The sequence below is a fragment of the Prionailurus bengalensis genome, chromosome B3, assembly GCF_016509475.1.
Source record: "Prionailurus bengalensis isolate Pbe53 chromosome B3, Fcat_Pben_1.1_paternal_pri, whole genome shotgun sequence".
Classification (NCBI taxonomy): Eukaryota; Metazoa; Chordata; class Mammalia; order Carnivora; family Felidae; genus Prionailurus; species Prionailurus bengalensis.
The window spans coordinates 37,081,471-37,093,471 of NC_057355.1; the positions used below are offsets into that span (position 1 = coordinate 37,081,471).

At 53.7% G+C, this 12,001-nt stretch overlaps 1 protein-coding gene across 3 annotated transcripts in view; it reads right to left on the reverse strand.

The window, feature by feature from the left end:
* CORO2B (coronin 2B) overlaps positions 1-12,001 on the reverse strand; it is a 132,769-nt gene that overhangs the window by 119,018 nt on the left and 1,750 nt on the right. The gene's annotated exons all lie outside the window — the stretch shown is intronic.

A 12,001-nucleotide genomic window follows, 5' to 3' on the forward strand; every position in this document is an offset into this window, starting at 1 on the left:
ATTTGTAGGGACCCTTGACCAAAAGTGAATAAACATTTCAAGACAGTGTCAGCAGAACATTAGACCCAGTGTCACACAGGTCACACTCCCGCGAAGCCGGCCGTGGGGGCAAGCGTTCAGACCTCCCCAGGTGATGTGCGACCAGCGTTGAGAACCACCTCTGAGGACAATGGGGGCCACTACAGGTCCTGCACCTCTGAGCTCCCACGACAATGCACACACCTCTATGCCTGGGCTGCCTGAAGCACAAACATTTGCAGAGGGAATGAACAGACGGAGGACAATGAAGCTTGAACCAGAACGCTGGGAAGGATCTTTTTTCCGCTTGCTTTTAAAATCAAATATAAATATATGAAATATTAACATTGTATTATTAATAGGTAAATGTATTATGCCAATGATTATTTTACAGAAGAAAATAAGAGATTCATATTTTAATATTAACATATGAAAATATTCCCAACGTGCCCACAGTGCACAGATCTTAAGTGTTCAGCTTGAAAAATTGTTACTCGTGCCTGTATTCGCCCGACGACCGTCACTCCAGAAGGTTCTCTCGTGCCCTATCCCAGTTAACACCACACCCCACCCTGTCCTACGCCAGGTCACCAATAAGAAGTGGACAGAATTTTCGTTGAAGAAGGGCTCTCTGGCTGAAGGAGGGAGAATCAGCACAGGTGGGGGGGTCTGGAAGAGACATGGAAAGGGCCGACCGATAAAACCCCCTCATGTGCCAAGGGCTGATATTCACACCAGATGAGAGGGAACAAGCACAAAGTTTCAGAGGGGCTCAGGGTCTTGCTCAAAGTCACAGGGCAAGCTGATGGCAGAACCAGGACTCTAACCCTGATCCTCAGTCCCCAAGTTTTATTAGCTTTTCACAACCTTGGCAGTCTGCGGGGTGTGTGTGTGTGTGTGTGTGTGTGTGTGTGTGCGCGCGCGCGCGTGCGCGCTAGGCTCAGAGGGAGGAGGATGGGGCAGGGCCTGAGACCGGGCAGAACAGGGAGTAAGTACATCCGTAAGCTCCCTTCTGCACCCAGCCTTGGACCAGGTGATGTTATCCTAAGATAGACAGGGAAACTGAGTCCCAACCAGAGGGGGGCAGGACTGACCCAATGGGGGTTAGCTGGGGTTTAGGAGGAGCCGCTGGAAGCCCTCTGGAGAGGTCTTCCCTCTAGGCCGTCTTCCCAGCAGGAGACTTCTGGCCCTCTGTCCCCTCCTTCTGTTTTCTCAAACCCCAGACCCAACTTTTCAGGCAGCCCCAGGCAGACGGGAGAGGCCAGTAGCGTGGAGTGGTCCCGCCAGGGGTATCTCCTTGGGGGAGAAGGGGCACAGGTGCTCTCTCCCAGACACAGGGAGATACATGCAGGGAATCCGGGCTGGGGGCCTGAAACCCCAACACCCACCTCGCTGTGCCCAGGCTTTGGGAATGTCCTCTAAGGTCAGGCTGGGGCAGACCACCCAAAATGCGAGTCTGATCACTTCACTCCTCCGTGAAAACCTCTCCGGGGCACCTCGAGCCACCACAGGGTTCAAGCCAAAGCTCCCTCTGGCTCCTGCCTCTGCCCCTCGGGCCTTGTTCCGCCGCTCGCTAAGCTGCCCTCTCCACCCAGCCGCACCCAGTTCTTGCCTCTCGTGGAATAAACCAGACCCGTGTGCATGTCCATGTTTTTGTTCATGCCATCCCCTCTCCCTGGAATGCCCTTCCTTCCTCTTCATGTGCTTCTGCCTACTCATCCTCGGAGACTGAGCGAAGAAACCTTCCCTTTCTCCAGAAACTTTCCCGGGCCTCCTCGGCCTGTCCCCTTGGCTGCAGAACTCTGTGCACACACCCCTGCCATCCCACACCGCAGCTCACCGGCCTCCCTTTGCCACATCCCCGCAGCTGTGTGTCCCTCTGGGCGGCCTGTCTCCCCCATTAGACAGGGATTCCCCCCAGAGGGGACTGCTTGAGTGTAACCCTCATGCTGGGTGCCGCGTACTTTGGGCCTAGCACACAGGTGCTCAGGAAACTTTTTTTTTTTCCCTTTGTTTTTTTTAATTAATTATTTGAGAGAAAGAGAAATCGAGAGAGCGCCAGGAAAGGAGAGGGAGGGAGAGAGAGAGAGAGAGAGAGAGACAGAGAGACAGAGAGAGAGAGAGAATACCAAGCAGGCTCCACGCCATCAGCACAGAGCCTGATGTGGGGCTTGATCTCATGAACCGTGAGATCATGGCCTGAGCCAAAACCAAGAGTCGGACGCTTAACCGACTGAGCCACCTAGGCGCCCCATCAGCAAATATTTTTTGAACGAATCTAGGACCTCATTTTATTTGCCTAGGGGAAGGGGAGGGTAGTCAGCAGTCAGGACAGCGGGGCAGTCAGGGTGGAGAGGAACTTGGACTGATGGCCACCCTTGCCACTCAGTCCCCCTGGCAAATCTGGCTCACTGATCCTCCCTTCCCGCCTCACTCTCCTCCTTGGGAACCTCTCCCGAGTGGCCAGTCTCATTATTCTCGGGTCTTGCTATCTGCAGGCCGGGCCCAGTCAATGATAACCACTCAAGTAAGGTATTACCCCTCCTGGGGGAACTTATATTTTAATAACATCTGAAATGCCCAAAGGAACTGAAGACTGTAGTGGTTCTGGACACGGTGCTGGGAGGGTGATCTTAAAAAAGCAATCACACAGCACAGTCAGCTCCCACTATCTGGCCAGGGGGCCCCGAGGTTTCTGCATGTCCGTGGGGCTGTGCAGTCAGAGAGGTCAGGGTCAGGTCTCAGTCCACCCTTTCCCACTGTGCAAGCCGGGACGACTGCTGCCCTCTCTGAGGCTTGTTCTCCTGCTCTGTAAAGCGGGGGTAACACCAGAATTGTGGGGTACGTGAGATAACGGATGCGACACGCTCAGCATGGGGGGCAGGCTCGACATCATTCCTGCTCTTTTCTAAAGCAAAGGCCCACAGAGCTTGCTGTCCAGCACTCTGGGTCTCCAGGGGCCCCCCAGAGGGGTGGCTTTGTTTGCTGCTCCTGAGCCCCCTCTGTTTCCTCCGCCCACTCTCCCTCCCTGGCTCCCTCCCTCCAAGCCAGAGTTCCAGGGAAAACTTTGCCCGGAGACTTCTCAAGCCAGTGATAAGGTCTGGCCAGAAGAAAGCTCTTAGCAACCCAGGCTCCCAACCCAGAGGCCCTTCTAATGGTTTCAGAGAAACAAAGGAGGGAAAGATTGCCTGCAGCCCAGCGTGCCAGGAGGGCTGGCTTCCAGGAGGGAGAGTGGGGTTCACGGGCCTCTGTGGCGGCCACGGTGGCAGCCTGGAACGTGGGTCCCCTGGCTGCCAGATCTCGGGAATCACAGCCCCTGGCCAAGCAGAAGGAGCCTCAGAGCTCACTCCTACTGCCTCTGCCATGGCCACGGCCAGGCAGGGTGGTCCTGGCTGGTTACCTGGGGAGCTGAGCCTCTCCATTCGGGTGCCCCCTGCCATCGAGGTGAAGTTCTCAGGGTCTCCTTTCTAGAACTTTCCCCTACTTCTGAATCAGCCCTTGGCTTAGAAAAACTGACTGAACTGAAACTCACCCAACCTGAGCCTGCCATCAACCAGAGGGAGCCCCACTCCCTACTTGGCCACTTGTGCCCCCTTAGGTAAACCTTTCAGGGCCTCACTTTTCTCCTCTGCAAAATGGGGGACCCCATTACACCGCTTTAGAGTTCCTTCCAGCTCTCACAGTCCACGGATGTACAGGAGTAAGGATTTAGCCCAGGCAGCCACATACAGGGAATAGTTTGGGCTTCCTCAAAATCCCACCCAACCTTGTATTTTGCACCGGCTACCCCAAAGTCTACACCACATCTTTGACAAGTGCTGTGAAAGATACCAAAAAAATCAGACATCATCTCTGGCCTGAGAGCTCACAGTCAAGTCAAGGAGTCAAGGTTCATGCTCGAAAACAATTCTCATACAACAGAACACATTGGGCCTTTTTACCTACAGCTGATGTAGTAGAGACAGGGCACCACAGGAACTCCCAGAAAACGGGAATTAATGCAGATCTGGACCCTGAAAAGGCCAATTTGACAGAATAGCCTCAGTCCATAACAACTTGAGTTTGTTCTCACTCATTATAATGACTATGGCAGGAAGGCAGACCCAGGGTCTTTAGAGGACACAGTTGTGATAATAAAAAGTTATCAGATGGACCCTCAGGTACACAGAAATCCCCTTTCCCAGAATTCCAAATTTCTCGGAATCCCAAATTTCCCCATGCATTCCTGCAACGTGATCTTTCACCTGGAGGTCAGCAGGGCAAGTGTGAACAACATTTTCTTCATGAAGCTAAACCAAAACCTCAGGAATTAAATCCTCTTGTCCCCTTCCTCCAACACCTTTCTTTCCATCAGCTGTTCTACGTCCTGGAAATTCCCCCCAGATCCCAGATCGTAATGCTGTTAGTTCTGAAGTCATATTCAAGATGTTTAAATGGTTTACTGCAAAGCTAGCAGAGGGTCTTTCTTTCCATAAACTCAAAGGAAAAATGGGTCTGAGCCTCAGGGGTGCCAGGATGTATCTGGAGCAAAGGTCAAGGCCATTTGCCAGTGGGGGCTGGGTCTCTCTTCCCAGAGACCTGGGCAAGACTGTGCTTTGGGACAAACCTTCCCCCACCTTCCGCAGGGAGCTCGGGCCCGCAGGGATCCAGATCCAGGTTTAGAGGCTTTATTCGCCTCACTTTTCAAACGAAAGCAGGACATCCAATTTTTATAGCCAGATTATTTGTCCCAAGCATATTAAAACAGCCAAAATAGGACAGGAAGAGGGAAAAGCAACTTTTCATCTGCCCCAAAGTAGCCTGACAGTTAAAACAGACAGAGGCTGTTCGGGGGAGATGAACTGGTCCTTTCTGCCGACACAGTGTGAAACAGTTTTTCAGTCAGGGCAACAGCAGGGGAGAAGGGGGTTAGCTGTTGGATGGACTGCCTAACTCCCAAAGCGGTGGGACACTGGTGGGGGAAGGGAGCAGGACAGGTGCCAATTACAGAGACACTAAACTACCCCCCTCATGACATCTACAGAGAGTGCCTTACTTACATATTACCGTGCCCTAGTGAGGTGGAGAAATGAAGTTCCTTTTCACAGATGAGAAAAACAGAGGCTCAGAGACGTTGAGGGCCTAGCCCAAGGTCACGCAGGGAGGAGCAGAGACAAGAGCAGAGCCCGAGTCTTTTGCCTCCAGATCCCCTGACCTGGCCACAGGCCTCAGGGTCATCGCTACCTGCCAGACTGAGTGGTAAGAAAGGCCTGGAAGGCACGCTACGCGCCTCACCCCCCCCCCCCCCCCACCGGCTTGGCGACCTTAGTAAGTTACCTCCCTTCCCTCTCTGGGCCTCTGTGCCTGCACCTACAGGAAGGGGAACAGTAAGAACACCGGAAGATTAAATGAGTAAATACACGCGAAACACTTTTTGTGTGCCCGGGATAAACAAAGGACCCTAGAAAGGTCAGCGCCTTCTGCTGTTGTCACTCCTTATTTCACTGTCAGCTTCTTGAAAGCAGGGACCTAACACCCGGCGAGAGCCCGGGAACTGCCTACAAGAGACTAGTATTTGTTAAACGGGTCTAAATTAAGATTAGGAGTCAGCCTCATGTTCCTAGAAAGCGTGGAGTGCCATGGAGGCAGAGGGCTGGACCAGACGACCTCAGACAGCTCTGGAGTTGAACACCGAGCACGGGGGGCTTGTTTCTAGGGATCAGTGTGAGCACCCATCCAGAGGGAGCGTCCCCATATCCCCCTGCTGGGCAGCTGGAGCCTTCAAGGGTGTTATCATCTGTCTCACACAGGGGCCAGTAAGTTCATACCTTGTGGCCCGAGCGCCATGCCCTGTGAAACATCACACACATACATACATACATACGTGTGTGTATATGTCCCTACAGTTTTATTTTAAAGACCAAGAGCCAGCCCAGATAATCATAAAGATTTCGAGAATAAAAACGGTTAGAATCGGGCCCAGTAAAAATATAAGGTGGAAATTTTCCTGCCAGAGCAAAGTTTCCTTCTGGAAAAACAAATGACCCCTCCCTGGAGCTGCCTGCCAGCCAGGAGAGGCCCTGCCCTTCCAAACAAAGCTCTTCTAACCGGGGAGGCTCTCTGAGGGGCGGCAGAGGCTGGACCACTGAATGTGGCACTTCCGTACCCCCCTTGCCCAGGTCGACTTTAAGAAGTGGCCCACGGAAAAGCCATCCTCCCGAGATCAGGAAGCCACAGAGAGGAGGAGAAAAAGAATGCGGGAGTCCAGAGGCCCACGTCTGGACCAGCCTCTAATCTGCCTGGCTGGGCAACTTTCTGCAGCTTACTTGGCCTCTCTGTGCCTGTTTCCTCATTCCTGACGTGGGGATGACCGTAACCTACACCATAAAGTCCCTCTGAGCGTAAAAGGAGCCAATCCATGTGCTGAGCTCTCACCAACAACGCTGGCATGTGGGGAGCATTCCTGGCCAGTGATCTGACTCCCGGCATCTGCCTGTGCCTTTACCTCCGTTACCCACTCCTCAGCTCCTCCCTCTCACCGGCTACCTCCTACTCATCCTTCATGAATCAGCTTAAAAGTCACCTTCCCGCCCCTCTGACTAGGTCGGGCCCTCTGCTGTTATTCCCAGAGTTCCCTGTACTTCTCATCTCATAAGCCCCAGGACACTCATTGTAAGCGTGTTTAATTTTCTGTCTACCCGACGTTAATAGCTAACACTAACTGCCAGGCATGTGGTAAGTGCTTCACACGGATCAGCTCATTTAATCTTTATAATAATCCTTTTAAGTGCTACTATTATCAATCCCAATTAATGGATGGGGAAACAGATGTTCAGAGAGGTTAGGCAACTTGCCCAAGAACAAACAGCAAGGAAATGATACAGGGCCATCTGTCTGACTCTAAAGCTGGCATTCTCAGCCACCAGCGCCCCCTGGTAACCAGGGGCCATCTCCAGAGGGCCACCCACCCTGGGCACAGAGGGAATTTGCATATTCAAGAGGGTAAGGGCTGCAGGTCTGGACCACAGACCTGTGTGTTCCCTACACAAAGCTAGCTTCGTGGAAATGGAGAAGGTGGCCCTGCCTCTATCACACTTGTTCTCCCCCTGGGCTGGCCACCTTGCCTAAGAGGCCCCGTCTGATGTCGGATGCCGTATGTGCAGGATACCTTCCTCCTCACTCGCTCAGCTTACATTTTTTCCCCCAAATTATTTACGTGGCTCCCAGCTCCAGCAAAGGCCACAGGAAAGCCTAAGCAGCCCACATCCACAGATGTCACCCCCAAGGCAAGCAGCACTTGTCAAGCACACCTTGGTGCCAGGGCCCCAGATGCCCAGACAAGAGCCCTTTGCTCTGGACAGAATACAATCCTGGAACTTAGGTGGCCGGGTACGGATCCCCACCCACTCCCCTACCCACGAAACCTGCAACCTTGAGCAATTCACTTATGCTCACTGAGCCTCAATTTCCTCTTCTGGAGAATGGGATCGTCTGATACTCGAATCAACCTCATGGTTGCACAGAGTCAACGCGATCAAGTGTGCCCAATGCTTGCTTAATAACTGTTATTCTTGTGAGGACGGTGATTAATCTTCATAGGATGTGGACCATGAGTGATTGGATTGTGAAGGTTCTGGCTCAAAGTCAGAAGACCTGGGTGTGCATCCCAGCTCTGACCCACATTAGCTCTGTGATTTGGGTGTGGCCATGTTTTCACTCGGAGACTCTATTTATTCATCTGTAAATAGGGGGAACCCTCCTCACCCTGGGATCCTCGGAGGGATTCAGTGCAGTAGCCCATGTTTGTTTTCTGTAAGTGGGACTGTCCTGAGCAGACCCGGGTGCCTCCCGTTGCTGTGTTAATTAATTGGAAGGAGGGTGCCAGCCAGAAACCAATTAGGAAGGCCCCTCCAGGGGCCTCCTGGGGGAGGGGGAGGGAGAGGGCAAAGAAAGGCGGGTGACGGCTCCTCCTCCATTGTCCCCACCCCACCGACTTGTGCCTTCTCTGCAGCTGGTTCCACACTCCAGGCCCACAAAGGAGAGGCTCATTCTAAACAGCTTCTTTTCATGTGGAAGCCACGGATTTGCATCTGTCCTTGCCTGGCAGGGCCTGCTCCGTGCCAGCTGCTCTAAGCTTCCCAGGCTCCAGGCTACTCCGGGGGCTGGGCCTGAGCCTGCAGGGTCCCCAGGCAGGGAAAGGAAGGGGAACAGAACAAGCTGATCAGGAGAAGCCGGAAGGAGAGGGGGCTGGGCACAGAGGGAATGTGCACATTCTCTCATCTCCTGGACACCAGACAAATTCTGTGGCTAGCATATCCAAATCAGAATCTGGGCCGCCCCGGTGCCAGGAGCCGGCGGTGGCTGAGGCCATGTCTGCTCCAGGCTAGCCAACCTGGGAGAGAAATGGAAAAACTCACTCCATCTCCGAGCTGCCAGGGACCGATGCTGCCAGGCCGTTGGTCTAGCCAGTGTCCACACTCCCAGGCCGGCCAAGCTCAAGTCTAGTCTGACTCCACACGGCCAGCTAGCCAGGGGGCTTCTGGGGCCCTGGGGAGCCCCACGATGCATCCCAGATGCCTCTGCGGGCTGCCACAGGTGCTAAGGTGGCAATGCCCCAGGCAAGAGAACACGGGGCATCTGGGCACATATGGGAAGAAAGTAACTCATCGGAGCTCTTCTGAGAGTGAGCTGCATTGCCTGGAGGGAAAGACAGTAAGGAAGGAAAGATCCTGAAGTTATGAACACTTAAAGTATGCAGACCAAAGACCTCTCCTGGCTTGTGCCCGCTGGACGCTGAGACTCCTAACTCAGGACTTTGGCACATCTCCTTCCCCACCCATCTTCTCCAAGGTTCCAGACAGCAGGGCCTGTGGCTTAGGCATTCTGTGACCTTAATGCCTCACACGGGGCCTGGCCCAGAATAGGAGCTCAGATACGAATGGGTGAATGTTAGCCACAGACCTTCAGCATGAGAATGCCAGGGCTCTGGAAGAAGAACTGAGTGGAGGGAGGAGGTATAATGGGTACACGGAACAGAGAAGCAGAAGCCCCACGCCACCCCCGGGTTTCTGGGAGCTGGGTCTGTGCGGGTAATGTCTCCGCCTTTGAGCTGGCTCTGTGACAGGCTTGCTCTCTCATTTCTTCTCCCAGTAAGGGCCAGACAGGAAAGAAGTGCTGGGAAGTGGAATGTCTGGGAGTCCAGGCATCTCCTGGGTAAGCTAGATCCTGGGTCCAGGAGTCGGAGGCAGAAGGGCTTTGTATCTCTTCCTCCCCATCCTGACCCTGGGTGTAGCAAGGGCTCCCATACACCTGGACCCCTGAGGAGTTTTCAACAAGGGGGGTGGCTGCCCAGCAGAGAGAATCTCAGACACCAGCATCCAGGCCAGGCCGATGCAATGGGGTGACTGGAGTGGGGCCCTGTCCCCACTCAGGCTGCCTGGGGGGCCCCTTGCAGGGCAGCCGGGTGGGAAAAGCACTTGCTTTAGGCAAGTTATAATTTGCTCCCTGGGTCTCAGTTCCCCTATTTGTCAAGGGAGAGATTTGGATGACTTGGGGCCACTCTTCGGGGCCCGAGAGACACATGACCTTGCCAAATGAAGGCCTGTTAGTAACTACCTGGGCAAGGCAACCCTGTCCTCAGCCCCAATGCGTTCAGGAGGAGCCATGGGCTCCCCTCCCCGAGCCGTGCTCTGCTGGGACAGGCACAGAAGAGAGAAGGGGTGACCTACAGAACGAGGGGCCACAGTGTGACTGCTGATAACACTTGTGAACCTGGAATTGGCTGCTTAGAGGGGGATGCTGGCATCTGGAGTCTTCTCCTTGCACTCACTCCTTCTCCTAAGACCTTCTGAGGTGCGTCAGGCACTCCTGCTCCTCAGGGCTCTTTGTTCTTGGACCGCTGACCCCCTGAGCTGACCGTGGGAACGCAGAAAGCACCGAGCTCACTGGCGTCTAACCCAACAAGTCGCACCTGGGAACAAGGCAGCCCAGTCACTATAAGTCATCACCTTCCTTACCTCCAAGCCCCACGGTCCAGTCTGGTCACATCCAGACAAAAGCCAAGAAATCACTCCAAAGGCCCTAGAAGCAACAAAAGGGGTTTGCAAAGTCCTGCATGACAGCTGGCGGACTTCTTTAAAAAAAAAAAAATTTAATGTTTATTTGTTTTTGTGAGACAGACACACACACACACACACACACACACACACACACGCACACACGGCACGGGTGGGGGAGGGGCAGAGAGAGAGGGAGACACAGAATCTGAAGCAGCTTCCGGGCTCTGAGCTGTCAGCACAGAGCCCGACGTGGGGCTCAAACTCACGAACCGCGAGATCACGACCCGAGCCGAAGTCGGACGCTTTAACCGACGGAGCCACCCGGGCGCCCGTGCAGACTTTTCTTATAGCCTATTGACTTGTGCTCTACACACAATTCTAATGTATTTTGTTCTGTTTTTCTAGTTGATGGCAGTTTAGAAACCTATTTAGAACCAGAGAAGCACTGACATATGACTGAAGTGGCACAGAGACAGAAAAAGTATAAAGAGCAGGCGTGAGAACCCAAAGAACAAAATCATCCTGCTCCTGGGAAAGCGGCCTTCGTTCCCTCAACACTGACTTGCCCTCTGGACAGATACTGGACTGAGACTGGGGGCAGGAAGGACCTTACTCCCATGGATGGTTCTGGTCTGGGAAGCCGCATCCCTTCTTTTCTTCTTCCTTTTCCTCCTCGTTACATAAAGAAGCTAAGACAGCTTACGAAACTACACACAAGAAGATAGAGCTGAAAAAACGTCATAACCAGGAATCATGCCATCGGGCGAGAAGGCCACCCTCCAGAGATCCGCAGGGCTCTTTAGCTCTAGTGCCATTTAGGGCAGGGGTCCCTCCAGAACCGCCCAGGATCTATGTGCCACTTTAGCGGCTGGACCTCACCGCGAAGGCGGCTGGGCTACGTGTGGGAATGGGGATGGTAAATGGAAAATGGAGGACCACCTGCTCTCAGGAAGTCCTACTGAAGGTCTAGCAGCTCGTCATCTGGTTTCCTCTTGTGCACTTTCCAGGCCCTCTGAGGTAATAAGACCTGCTGCAATCCACACCTAACCCTGGCCCTGAGGACTCCAAGGGGCAGGCAGCCGAGGCTCACCAGAGAGGGAGGACCTTTGCCTCGAGGAGGTTCAGCAAGGGCTGGGGTCTCGCCCTCTAATCCATTCCTCCCCTGCCTGTCACTCCAGTTGGTAAGCAGTGATTTCACCTTCCAGACCCCCTTCAGGATTCTTCTTCATATCTGGCTTATAACTAGACCAACCCCTCCCCTCCCCTCCCCAGAACAGAGAGTCCCCCAGTCTCCATCAGAGCTGACTTCCTCACCGAAGCTGTACCAAGGCCCAGCAGAAGGGACCCAAGACATCAATGAAACTCACTGCTGCATCTCACAGATGGGAAAACACAGGCTTAGAGATGGGAGTGACTGGCCCAAGATCACACAGCCTGTGTGTGGGTGACTGAGGACTAGAGGTCAGGCTTCAGACTCCCAGAGCACTGTGGTTCTTCTGGAAATCATGGCGCAGGCTCTTCCAGCAGGCTCTCAGGCAGCCGGACTGCCCCCAGACCCCTCTCCTGCATTTCTCCTGTTCTTGTAGCCCTCCCCACGTGAACACTTCCGGTCTGTGAAGGGCTGGCCAAGGGGAGAGAAGATAGGGTTAAAGTGGAGATTTTATTTAATCCTCTGAGCTGGCTTAAACCGATGCCACATTGGTTAGAACAGGAGAAACATACAGAAGGGTTTGGCGGGGGGTGGGGGAAAGGGGAGGGCATTAGTGAATAATCACTAGATACCGAGAGGCTTGGCCTGCCAATGAATTTAGCAGACAACTACCCTCCTTCATGGCGTCTCCACCCCAGGGCCTGAGCCTCCAACTACTGACCCCCTTCCCTGGGAATAACCCAATCCCCAGGGTACTCAACAGTGTAGAGCAATGGAAAGATCCCAGGCCATAGAT